This window comes from Trachemys scripta, chromosome 16 (assembly GCF_013100865.1).
Source record: "Trachemys scripta elegans isolate TJP31775 chromosome 16, CAS_Tse_1.0, whole genome shotgun sequence".
In the NCBI taxonomy this organism is placed as follows: domain Eukaryota; kingdom Metazoa; phylum Chordata; order Testudines; family Emydidae; genus Trachemys; species Trachemys scripta.
Window position 1 is genome coordinate 1,246,401 of NC_048313.1, and position 13,277 is coordinate 1,259,677.

Genomic DNA, 13,277 nt, shown 5'->3' on the forward strand with positions numbered 1-13,277 from the left:
ATGCCCTGGGACCCCAAGCTGGACCTAACTGAGGGGGGCCCTGTTGTCTGTGCCTGCAAGACCTGTCTTGGACTGTATTCCTGTCATCCAAATAAACCTTCTGCTTTACTGGCTGGCTGAGAGTCATGGTGAATCGCAGGAAGCTGGGGGTGCAGGGCCCTGAGTTCCCCAATACTCCGTGACAGTTACGGTGCTGCGATTTTAAGTGTGAGGTTGTGAGCTGAAAATTGCTAGAGTCTTCGACCAGCTGTAGTTTAGGAGGTTGGAGCAGCGGTCTTGGACTGCCTGGGTCACTGTCTCAAATCTTGCCGGGGCCTTGGTAGCTGTCTCAGATTTGGAATCTCCTAACTGGTGGCTTGTCACTCATTCCTTGATAGTTCATCTCTCCTCAGCATTAACCTCCCTCTACCAAAGGGACCTGGGCAGGGGGTCCATAGCTCAGGGGGCTAGAGCAGTGGTCTTGGACTGCAGATGTTCTGCAGACAGAACAGTCGCCTGGATTCCACCATGCTAGGTCCTGCACAAACTAGAGCAGAGCCGGTCCCTGCCCCTGCCAACCTCCTGCACAGACCAGTCACCCAGATCCTGGCTGCGCTAGGTGCTGCACACACCAGAACAAAGCCGGTCCCTGCCCCTGTGTGACAAAGTTGGGGATTTTTGTAGTGTTTTACATTAAAGGTGTGTGCCCGCCTCAGTTTCCCCATGTGCTGCATGTTTAATGAGGTGGTGGGAGAGGGTTTGTTGTTGCAGAGGACCAGGTGTGACCTCGTCTAGCAGCTGGGACCTTGGACAACGGCCTGGAGATGGGGGACCCTAACAACTGGTGACCTGGTGATTAAGAGGCCCAGCCCAGCTTGGCAGTCAGCCGGTTCTGGCCAGTGGGAGGACAAAGGGCTGAGGAGAGGGGATCCTGGTGACCTGACCAACCAGTTCTAGCTAGAGGAGGCGAGAGGGCCCCAGCGACCTGTTTACCTGGGATGGAAGACATAGGACAGGGAGGAGCTGTTGAAGAAGATGATATAGGATGCCTTGGCTGGAAGGAGGGGGCTGCTGGACTGGGGAAGGGAGCAGCCAGAGCCCTCCTGGATGCAGAAGACACCTAGATGTACTGTGCTCAGGGGTTGCTAGGCCCGAGGGCCTGGAGAGTTTCCTGCGCTGTGTTCAACGCTCAATAAACCCTCCTGTGTTACGCTGGCTGAGAGTCGCTCCGGGCTAGAGATCAGGGTTGCATTATTCCCTCTGGGAGTGGAAGCCCCGGGGGTCCAGAGTGAGTGGACTTGTGAGGGGGGCCACAGCGAGAGACAGGCATGCTGAAGGCTCAGAGAGGCGCGGTTGCAGGAGGAGGAGGGGCCTACGGCTTAACCCCATGAGAGAGTGGACCCCCAAGAAGGGCTGTCACACTGAAGGGGGTTTCTCCCAGGGACCGTACAGAGCCGGGAGAGAGCACAAGTCCTGTGAGTCCGTGACACCCTGTCACCCGCCTGCACAGACCAGTTACCTGAACACCCGAGCACTAAGGGATGCACAAAACAGAACAGAGCCAGTCCCTGCCCCTGGGAACCGGGACCGGCTCTAGGCACCAGCAAAGCAAGCACGTGCTTGGGGCGGCATATTTCCAGGGGCGGCATTCCAGCCATCCTTTTTTTCCCCCCAGAAAAATCCACCAATGTACGAAAAAATAATAATACACGAAGATCAAAAAAATCTCCAGTAGTGCGGTAGGAACGTGACGTGAAAAATTTCGTGTCACGTTGTGACACGGTCACTCATAATGTGAATGTGCCTAAATGTGTAAATGTTAAAGGTTACTGATTAATTAAATCAGGAATCACGATTACTTGTGTGTACTGTGCTGCCCGATCGGCGCCATTCGTGCCAATTTCCGCCTCCCGTCGGTGCCAGTGGTTATAGGGCTAAAATGCTGGAACAAAAACGAAAACTACTTTCCGGTGCTTTTTAAAAAAAAAACTTTAAACAATCAAAACAAAACAACATTGCAAAGTGCAAACGTGTAAAAGCCAAAAAAAAAGGGGGGGGGGAGCGGCCAAAAAATGTTTTGCTTGTTGTGGCAAAAAACCTAGAGCCGGCCCTGCTGGGAACTCCCTGTACAGACCAGTCACCTGGAACTCCCAGCGCTAGGCGCTGCACAAACTGGAACAGAGCCGGTCCCTGCCCCTGGGACCTCCCTGGACAAACCAGTCACCTGGAACCCCGAGCGCTAGGTGCTGTACAAATCAGAACAGAGCCAGTCCCTGTCCCTGTCCCTGGGAACTCCCTGGACAGATCAGTCACCTGGAACCCCAAGCGCTAGGTGCTGTACAAATCAGAACAGAGCCAGTCCTGCCCCTGGGAACTCCCTGGACAGACCAGTCACCTGGAACCCCGAGCGCTAAGTGCTGCACAAACCAGAGCAGAGCCGGTCCTTGTCCCGCCGATCTCACCCTGTTCTGGATGAGTCCCAGGACAGAGGCCGCCCCGCCCTGGCCACTGGAGCCTCGGGGAGAACTACAGCTCCCAGCGTGCACCGGGGCGCGCCTGTTCCCTGTCCCACCTGTGCAGCTGCCCAAACCTGCTCCCAGTGCAGCGCGGCGCGGCCGGAGGGAGGGAGCTCGGAGCGCGCAGGCAGCGCCCGGCGCCAGGTCAGTACCAGCCCCGCGCGCTCTGCCCGGCCAGGGGGTCGCGCAGCCCGGGCACCTGCCCACTGTGCGTGGGGACTGGCCCGTCCCAGCGGCGCTGCCCCGGCTGCGGGGGGCTGCCTCCTGCCCGGGGCACCCAGCGGCTGCCCAGGCGGTGGGGCGAGCGCCCCTGGAGCGCAGCCGGCTGCAGGGAGGGGGCGGCCGTTGTCCATGCAGGGAGCTGCGGGGCGGGAAAGGGGCGCGCCCCGGGTACGATCCTGGGGGTGGGGTGGGGGGCGGTGAGACCGTCCTAGCGCGCTGCCCCGGCCTCCCTGACACGTGTCTGAGCTTGGTCGGGACACGGGATGTCGGACCGGTCGGGGGAGAGAGCTGGGCACAGGGCTGGGGGGGTCTGGTCATTGGTGTTACCCAGGCTGGCCTTGTGGTTCCCTCTGGCGCTGCTGTCCCTTGGCCAGGGTTAAGCCATCACCGGGGTCAGCCGGCTGCAGCAGCCCGACGAAGGCCTGGCGCTCTGGTCTGTGGGGGGATGCTGATCTGGTCTGGTCTGGCTCAGGGTTTGCTCCCAGCTGGCATGTGGCATTGGACTGTTGAGAGACCCCACGCACTGGGGTCCAACCACGCCCAGGCGGGCCCCGGAGGAGCTGGGGAGGGGTGCTGCCAGCCCCAGGAAATGCCTTGGCTTTGTCTCGGTAGGTCCAGCCTCCGTGGGCACAGACCGCTCCGGTTGGGACTCCGCTGAGCTTCCCAGCCCCACTTCCCCTGTACCATGTGTGTTGTGGGTGCGGACATGAAACAGCACCAACCTCAGGACTGATTCTGACCTCGCTCATCCCAGTGTAACCTAACTCCCCATTTACCCAGGGGACGAGGCCCGGAGCAGCCTCAGGGACCCCCTGGCCTCCTGCAGGTTCCAGCCCATCCTGTATATGAGTCACTGGGATTAGCCTCCAGTCTGGAGTGAGCAGCCTGAGATAAGTACACATACCAGCCAGCCATAAAAGGCTCCTAGTGGCTGGCTGCATTCTGGCCTCCCGCATTCTGATCATTCGCTGATACCAGCTTGTCAGTGTCCCCTGCCAGGGGCTCTGGGAGCTGCTACATGACATGCCACCAGACTGCCAGCAGGGACTGGCATTTGCAGACCCCAGCTGGGATCTGCCACATCCAGTAACTGGGGTTGCTGTGTCGTGCAGCCCGAAATGTAGCAGAGGGGCTATCAGTCCCCAAAGGCGCTGCTGAAACTTAACTGCAACCCAGGGCTGGCTGCGGTTGGGCCTTCCTACTGCCCCGGCCCTTGGTTCAGACCCCTGCGACCTGGGTGGCATGTGACGCTCCTGGCTGTATGGCTCGTTCCCTGGGGGTCCCTGCTCTGCCAGGCTGTAGGAGCTTGGGGGGCCCATGCTCCGCCCACCATGCAGCATGTGGGGAGGCAATTGCCCATTTGAGTGACTGGTCTGAATCTGCTGAGAGAGAGCTGGAGACAGCCAGGTGGAGACGTGTGAGCAGCCCTGGCGGAGTGTTAACTCTGGACCCTAATGCTGACAGATGGTCGTTAGCTCTCTGGCTGCTGATCGTGTTAGCAGAAGCATTTGGGCAATGTGTTATCCAGCACTGTGCCCAGTGGCAGGTTCGGAATGTGACGACAAACTTATTTCTGTGAGCGGGCAAGCCGATGGGCACCCCCCTATGTAATGGGCCGGTCTCTGTGCTCTCGGCTTCCCCAGGCACCTCCCGGTGCAGTCCTGGGTGCTGCTGGTTCCACGGCACTAGGAAACGTTGCTTGCTGCCTAGATATAGTGGTGATGGGTGCATTGGGATGGAGTGAAGAGGGGCTGAATATGTGGTGTCCTGTGCCGGGATCGGCGGCGCTGTGCAATCTGTTTTCATGGTGTTGCTCCCTCCAGCTGTGTGGCACTGACATATCTGGCTCCCCTGGCAGGTCCTTTGCCAAGGAGCTGGGGGTGGGTGGGGAAGGCACATTTGGCTTTCGCTTGGGGAAGGTACAGGTTCTTCCAGGCCTTGGAGCACGGAGGCGGGAGATCAGAGCTGGGTGGGAGGTTGGGCCTGGTGCCCTGTGGGGCATGTACCCCTGTGCAGAGTGGGCATGAAGCGCTCCAGATCAGGGCTCTCAGTGGGGGAGAATCGGGACAGGAGGGAACATGGGGGGACTGGGCAGCACCCCAAAGTAGCCAGAGCAGTGGGGCTAGAGATCCCAGCAGGGGGAGGCACACCTGGGTTCCCAGCCACCTCTCCCCTTATCAGCACTGTGGGGATGGTCTGTGGCCTGTCCCCTCAGAGCTCCTCCCTTCCAGCATGGTAGGGGGCATCTCTCCCCCTAGTCCATAGAGGGCGGCAAGGGAGACCGGCTCCCACTCGCCTCCCCCGCCCCGTGTCTGACTTCCTGCCCCAACGCTGTTTCTCGGCTCCACTCGGGTGGGGTTGGCTTCTGGGAGGTTTGAGCACAGACTGGCCCTGAATCCGGACCCCCCGGCTGGTGGTGCGGAGCTGCTGGGGTGGGGGGCTGGGCCTGCAGGGACCGGGGAACCTGCTGCTGGGATGCATTAGGCCGCTCTCATTGTTGACAGTTCTCCATTGGCAAGGAGCTCATGCCGCAGAAACCGGCTCGTCTCCGCTCCCCAAGGGGCCCTGCCAGCCCCAGCCCCAGCCGCTGCCAACCCCCCCTCTGGGTTCAGTCAAGTGGCTGCAGGGCCATCACACAGGGCGTGTGGGCAGACCATCTAGATGGCAGCACAGGGCAGGCACTGGCCGCCGAACCCCCTGGGGCTGCCAGTTTTGCACGCTTCGTGGGGCCCAGCTCGTTGGGGGAATGGTTCATCGGTGCCCCCTTGCAGAGCCACCGCTGCCAGGGAAAAGTGAGGGCCCAAACCGGCATGTTAAACACCCAGTTTGCACTGGTGCCAATTACTTCACATGGTGCTGGGCACAGTGCTTCAGGAAGTGGCACATGGGGCTTAGCTGGGGGCGCTCTCCCCTTGTAGGCAGTGCCAACCCCAATGCCCCAGTACAGTGCTAATGAGCATTGTGCTGCAGGGGGCGCTGTCTTCTTGCAGTCCATGCTGACTCCAGTGTGGTGGCGGGTGGCGCTATGCCCATAGAGATGCCATCTTTCAAAAGAGATGCTGGTTGCTAAACATCCCAGGGACTTTTTGCAGGAGGGCAGAGAGGGGGCCACGTTCCCACTGGCTGGTTTGCTAGTTCCCCTGGCATCCCTGCTCTGCTAGGCCGTGGGGGCTTGGTCAGCCCGTGCTCCGCCCACCGTGCCGGGCAGCATGGGTGACGGGCTGTGGTGCCCATTGTGTATCTCTCGAGGCCCCGGTAGTTTGCTGTGGGAACCTTCCTCACTTCCTGTCCCAAACTGCGCTCAGGGTTGCTTGTGTGGCTGTGTAACAACCTGCCCTGTTCCACCTGGCTGCACTTCAGTGGGTGAAATGATTCCTGTGTGCACCCCCTGGGCCTGGTTCTCCAGGGCCGTGTCCCTCTAGCCTCATGCTCCCCACTGTGGGTGCCAGGCAGGGGCGGGCTGTGAGAGCGGCTCTCGGGTGTTTGTCTCGGGCAGGGGAGCGAGGCGGCTGGGCTGGGCTGGGCAGCGGGCTGGGCTTTATGGGAGTTACTCCCAGACGCCGGGCACTGCCGCAGAGCCTGCCCTGCTATTAAGGGCTTTGGTGCGTTGGCTCAGCCTGGTTGGAAGTGGCTGTTTGATCTCCTGGCCGGCTCCCAGCACTGACTGCAGCTAGATGGTGCTTGTAAAGATGCACGGCCACGCCTGCCCGGCAGCGCGAGTACACGCCATTCGCATGAGGCAATCGCTGTCTGTTCCTTCTCCCTCCCTGGCTCCACCTCCTGCTGGGGGGTCTCCTTCCTGTTTGTCTGCTCCCCCAGCTCTGTGGAGGCGCCTGCGAGGACCTCCTCCGTGCAGAATGCCTCCACACGGCTTCCTTGGCAGACCCTGAGCTCTGCCAGCTTCGTTCTGCACCAGGCGTGCTCCCATGGGAAAGTGCCTGGAGGGTACCAACAGCCCCACCCCAAACAGAGAGCGTCTGCTGTGATCTGGCCCCTGGGCAGGGGCCTTGCTGGCTCAGGGGATAGGGAATGGGACATGGAGCCTTTCCCCTCTAGGGGGCGCTAGCACCACTCTGGCCTCAGGGCAGTGGGTCGGGCTGGCTTCGGGGGGTAGGGAATGGGGCATGACGGGCTGGCTCAGGGGGCAGGGAATGGGATTTGGGGCCTTTCCACTATAGGGCACCAGCCCATGTTGTTTGCTAGTGACTGCACCGTCTCCCCTCTCTGCTGCTCTGTGGTTGAGGTGAAGAGGGTTTGATGAGGCCCAGCCCTTTGGGTAGGGTCCCATCGCCAACCTTGTTGTGGCCAGTGGCACTAACTGACCCCTTCCATATAATCTCAGCAGAGAGGCTGAATGGGCCATGGTCAGCCAGGCCCACTTGACCCCTGGGGGGTGGGGGGTCCCGGCTAGAATGGAGCCTCGTGTCTGTGGGGCTGGGAGTGCAGCTCCTGCGAGACAGGACCAGTCCGGTGCCTGGCGTGTGAGCTGGCGTTATCCGCTGGCTCTGGAAAGGGTCTTAGCGCCAGGTCCCGTGCAGGGGGGAGCTCTGGTTGTGGAGACAGACCCCATCAGGCCTGGCCAGCCCTCCCGGGCCAAGACTCGGTAGCATAGTTACACCCAGGGAATGGCGTTCACCCTCTTCTCATCTGGGGAACATGGAGCAGAGCGTGGGTTGATTTATCCACTTCTGTTCTTACGCTGCCCCCAGGGCTCCAGCCTGCCCTGTGGAGCCGGGGCCGCTGCCTACAGAGCTCTGTGTCCCCGGGGGCTCTAGTTGGCCCCTTGGCTTCCCCCAGCCCCCCTTGGTGCTGGCTTATCCCAGAACTGCCCTCGCTGCCTTGGGCACAGACACACTGGGGGCTCCCCCCCCCCCTGCTGACAGTGGAGGGGTGTGTCTGTTTGCGGTTCCAGCAGCCGTTCTTTTGCCCCAGGGTCCAGTCTCTGTTCTGCTGCAGGCTGGCCGTGGGACGAGTCACTCAGCCTCCCTGGGCCTCGGGTCCCAGCCATACCGCGGGGAGACTGCTGGGACTGCGAGGCGCCCGGGTCCTGCGGTGGTGGGGACCGGAGGTGGAGGGGCGTGGGTAACTCATGGTAGTCACCCTGCGGCTGTAGCATCCAGGAGCAGGGGTCCCACGCGGCGCTCCCCAGTGACTCCAGCGCGAACGGGGCTGGCGCCGATCCTGGGCATTGTGGCGGCCCGGTGGACATGCAGCTCCTGGGAGTGTCTCTGGCAGGTCAGCACCAAACAGGCATTTTCCTTAATTCCTATGGGATTCTGACTCCGGGAGCGACGGGCTCTCACTGCGCCCCGTGTGCTTGAGCAGGACAGTGCTTACCCTGTCCACGCTCACTGGCTAGATTCCCTCGGACTCCCATCATGCTCCAGAGCAGGGTGTTCCCTGCCTGTCTGTGCTGTGGCATCACCACAGGCGAGGGCAGCATGGCCCATGCTATGCTGGTGCGGTGCCGTCTCTGGGGAGCTCTAGGCTGGGCATCCTATGGCACCCGTTGTGCTGAGCTCTGGAGGGGACGTGTCTCTGGTTCTGTAGCCATCGCACGGCCCAGGGCTGAGCTCTCGAAGAAGCCAAGAGGACAGGGGTGCCTATGAAATCCAGTGGGGCTAGGGTGCCCCAAACTTCCCAGGCTCGAGAGTGAGATGCTCCTGCCCTGGCGTGCTTGAGGGGCTGCTGAGCTAGCGGGGGGCGCTGGCGTAGAACCCCATGGTCAGGGAGACTTGGGCCAGCTGGAATTTAAACCTAAGACCCTGGTTGTGGGGCCCCATCCCACCCTGGGGGGCCCTGCTGATGGGTAGCCCTCCATGCAGGGCAGTCTGTGCTCAGAGGCCCCCACCTGCCAGAATCTGGGGCCGCGAGGGAAGGGGTTTAGTGCAGTAGACCCAGCCCCAGACTCCCGGGCCCTGCAGGGGAGGCGCACACTGACCCCCACAGACTCCCTGCCAAGCTGGCAGTGGCGGGTGGCAGCCCAGGTCCAGGGCAGTTGGGTCCATGATGGTGTCTCCCGACACCAGGTCTCAGGGTGTTGGGCAGGTCTGTCTGCCTGGTGCATCCTGTGGGCGGGGCAGCTCCAGCTGCGCGTTACCTGGCTCTCTGGAATTGGGTGTGTCTGGCTAGGGAACAGGTTTCCCTAGTGGGCGGTGGAAGAGCGAGTGTCTGGGACATGCACAGCGCTGTGTGTTACTCACCCGCCCGCCAGCACCGCCTGGGAGCCAGGGCCATGCAGGGGGCTGCATGCCAGCCACACAAGGATGTGTGGGGCCCTCCCGAGGCCCAGCCATGGGCAGCATATGAGGAGAAGCTCCCAGGGTGTTTGGCATAAGACCCCCCCTCCCCCTGCCCCAGGCAGGTGGGTAGCTCCTGCGGTCCCTCCACCATGGAAAAGCCCCTTTGACCTAGCAGATCCAGTCAGACCCTGCCAGAGAGTGTGGAGAAGCTGGGGACAGAGCAGGTCCATGGCTGCCAGTGGAAAGCTGAACCCTGTGCCGAGGGCCCTGGCTCCCCGGTCCTCAGGTGTCTGCTGTCAGCGCCGAGGTAGCCAACTGCATGGCCAGGCTGATCTTCCATTCAATTTGCGTTTGCTCTGGGGAAAGTGACTATGTCGGGGCCGCTTGCCCTAGTTTTGCAGAGGCTGGTGGCTGGCACCAGCCCTTCACCTGGGCCAGGGGGCTTGGACAGCTGCACTCCCAAGAGCCGTCTCTTGGGGACCCGCTGGTGTGCCTGCACCTGTCGGGTTTGGTACCCATAACTGCCTGGGACGCTCAGCCGTGTGGTGCCCACTGCTCCGCTTGTCAGGCCGGGGGTGAGCAGGAGTTCTGAGCGGACAGATCCCACGGGCAGCTCTCTCAGGAGCTATGGAGACAGCAGGGGTTGGAAGGAGGATTCCTGGCTTCTGTCCATGGCTCTGGGAGGGGAGTGGGGTCTAGTGGGAAAGAGAAAGGGGCTGGGAACCAGGACTCCTGGATTCTGTTCCCAGCCCTGGTAGGGGATGGAGTCTAGTGGTCAGAATGGAGAGGGGGCTGGGATCCAGGACTCCTGGGTTCTGTTCAGAGCTGTGGGAGGGAAGTGGGGTCTAGTGGTTAGTGGGGAAAGGGCTGGGAGATGGGAATCCTAAGACTTCTCCATCTTGCTGCATGACCTTGGCTGAGTCCCTGCTTGTCTGTGCCTTGCTCTCCCTGCGGCCGCTGGAGCTGGTAACACTGCCCTGGCTCCGGCAGGTCCCTGGGGGTGCTGTGCTCCCTGATGCACTGGCGCAGAGGTGGAGCCCCCTGGCCCAGCACTGGGTTGTTGGGTTTCACTCTGCTGCCCACGAGGCGGCGGGAGCTTCCCTGCCTGCTTGCTGAAGGGTGAGAGTGCATGAGGCTGCAGCTGGGCAGGGTGGAGGGAGAGAGGACCGCCCTGGTGCTGCCCTCTGCACTGGCATCTCTGCCCCTCTGTCTGGGCGCTGCCCCCATGATGGCGCTAGCTGTGCCTCTCCCTGGCAGGGCTCCCCAGCCAGGGCCCAGATCGAGAGGGGGCGGCGTGAACAGACCCAGCCAGGGTTCCGCAGGGGGGCCCTGGGGCACTAGAGCTGCTGTGAGGGGTCCTGGGGGCAAGTGAGGATAACTTAGAATCATAGACCCATAGGGTTAGAAGGGACTGCAAGGGTCACCTAGTCTAACCCCCTGCCAACATTCAGGATTAGTTGTGTCTAAATCACCCAAGACAGGGTGGCTCCAGCCTCCTTTTGCAAACCTCCATCAAAGGACCTCCCTAGGCAGTTAGGAAGTTTTTCCTGAGATTTAATCTGAATCTGCTGGGCGGTAGTTTGAACCCACCGCCCCTTGTCCTGCCCTCTGTGGCAAGGGAGAACAACTTATCTCCATCTTTCTTATGGCAGCCTTTTCAAGTATTTGAAAACCACTATCCTGTCCCTCCTTCATCTCCTCTTTTCCAGACTAAACATACCCAGTTCCTTCAGCCTTTGCTCGTATGGCTTGCATTCCATCCCTCTGATCATCTTTGTCACTCACCTCTGGAGCCTTTCCAGGTTCTCCACACCCTTTCTATACATTGGTGACCAACACTGGACACAGTACTCCAGGTGAGGCCTAACCAGCGTCTAGTAGAGCAGTACCGTCACCTCCCGTGACTTGCAGGCTGTGCTTCTGCTAATACAATCGAAAATTGCATTTGCTTTTTTGCAACAGCATCACATTGTTGACTCACGTTGAGGTTGGGATCAACCACAACTCCCAGATCCTTCTGAGCAGTGCTGCTGCCAAGCCAGTTACCCCCCCCATTCTGTATTTGTTCCCCCCACCCCTCCAAGTGTAGCACCTCACAATTGTCTTTGTTGAATTTCATTTTGTTGTCTATACCCCAGTTCTCCAATTTATCAAGATCCTTTTGGATTCCAGCTCTATCCTCCAAAGTGTTGGCAATCTCCCACCCCCAGCTTTGTGTCATCTGCAGATTTGATCAGCGTGCTCTCTATACCTACATCCAAGTCATTAATAAACTTGTTAAACAACATCGGACCCAGAAGAGATCCCTGCGGAACCCCACTGGAGACCGCCCTCCAATCGGACATCATTCCATTGATAGTTACTCTTTGTTTGTGGTGGTTTAACCAATTATGTATCCACTCAATGATAGCTCTGCCAAGCCCGCATTTCTCCAGCTTACTTATGAGACTGTCATGTGGGACTGTGTCAGAAGTCTGGCTAAAGTCCAGGTTATGATGCCCACTGCATTCCCCCCATCCACCAAACCAGCTACCCTGTCAAAGAAGGAAATCAAGCTGGTTTGACGTGATTTGTTCTTAGTAAATCCATGCTGGCTGCTAGCGATCACCCCTTCAGCCTCCAGGTATTTGCAAATGGAATGTTTTATATATTGCTCTAGTAGATCCCAAGTATCAAGGTCCGGCTGAGTGGTCTATAGTTCTCCGGCTTCTCCTTTCCTCCCCCTTTTAAAGATGGGCACCATGTTGGCCCTTCTCCTGTCTTCCGGGACCTCTCCTGTCATCCATGAGTTTGTAAATATTCTCGCCAGTGGCTCTGAGATTTCGTCAGCCAATTCCTTCAGCACGTTGGGGTGAATAGCAACCGGCCTTGTTGATCTGAATTCTTTCCGGTTGGGCAGAAGATCTGACATGTTCTCTACTTATCCCGTCCCCTTTATTGTCTGTGGTAACTTCGCTAGTCGTCCGGTCACATGTTATTTTTTTGTGTGAGGACTGAAGCAAAGTAGGCCTTGGCAGTTACTGGCTCGCCTTCTCCGTTGAGTGGGGGCCCCACACCATCCCGGATTTTTCTTCTCCGTCGGACGTATTTGTAGAACCCCTTGTTGTTTTCTCTAACATCCCTGCCAGCGGTAGCTCATTCCTTGCCTTGGCTTTCCTGATTTTGTCCCTACACGCTCGCGCTGTTCCTGTGTACGCTCCTTGGTGACGTGTCCCTCCTTCCATTTCCTGTAGGATTCTCAAGCCCTGACTGACTGGCCAGCGGCAATGGGCCTGGGGCCTGTCTCACCTGAAGGGCTGGCGCCCCATTTCCCTCCTGGCCACGGGGACCCCCAGCGCCCCTCGCCTACTTGGAAACTTTATGCAAAAATGGTTAAGTACAGAATTGGGGTTGGGGGGATGCGCTTTTCCCATGAGCTGAACCCCCCAAAACTTCTCTGGGTGTCACACACATGCCAACAGTTGCTTCCTGTTGAGAGCTTGCAAAGTCCCATGGAAGCCGCTGGAGTCCCGCTGAAGCTAGGAGTCAAGTGCGTGCCAAGGGGCTTTCCCAGAGCGGGATCTTACAGGGGTTTGCAGTGCATTTGGGGGTGGGGGCTGCGCCCTATAAGCGTGTTTGGGGCCACGTCTCCCCAGCGTACTGAGCTCCTGGAGAGCAGTGCTGCCCGTGGCTCGTTCCCTGGGTGCCTTGGCTGGGTTCTCTGAGGGGGCTGGGGTGATGGAGGTTCCTGACACTCCTGGGCTTGGCGCTCCCACCATCCTCTTCTCCTGCAGAGTGTCACAGCTGAGCGGCAGCCCCCCAGGGGGACATCTCTATTCAGCTGCAGGCTGGCCTAAGGGGCTGGGGGCGCCCTCCATGGCGCTCTCTTCCTGTTTCCTCTTGTCCTGGGCCCTTCTTCCTGGAGCAGAGATGGGTGGGACCAGAGCCTGGAGAGCTGGGCCACTGGAGCAGCGGTGGTGATTGTGACGGAGCAGGGAGCAGGGCAGATTTGACCTGGGAATGTTGCAGGGGGATTGCAGTGAGGAGGGGCGACTTCCCTTGAAGGAAGCTACCTGAGCTGTAACCTGAGCCAGGAACGGGGGTGGGGAGAATTAACACCTTCTGCCCGGGAGACTGAACAAAGGAGAGGAGCAGCGGGAGGAGTTGGGAGTTTAGTTTTCGGTTGGGGCTGGGTGGTGCAACGCAGGGAACCCCAAGCTGGGGTCTAAGCTCCCTGAACCTCCCAGAGGGACCTAATTGAGGGGGTCTGGTCGTACCTACACGCTCTGCTTGAGACTGTGTTCCTGTCCTTAAATAAACCTTCTGCTTTACTGGCTGG

The 13,277-nt window shown here is 59.7% G+C and overlaps 1 protein-coding gene across 2 annotated transcripts in view; it reads left to right on the top strand.

The window, feature by feature from the left end:
- Positions 1–2,544: 2,544 nt before the first annotated feature.
- The window catches only part of PPP1R13L (protein phosphatase 1 regulatory subunit 13 like), a 33,875-nt gene continuing 23,142 nt past the window's right edge, over positions 2,545–13,277 (top strand). For both annotated transcript variants that reach the window (XM_034793161.1, XM_034793162.1), the window contains exon 1: positions 2,545–2,639. The gene's annotated coding sequence lies outside the window, so the exon portion shown is untranslated. The remainder of the gene's footprint in view (positions 2,640–13,277) is intronic.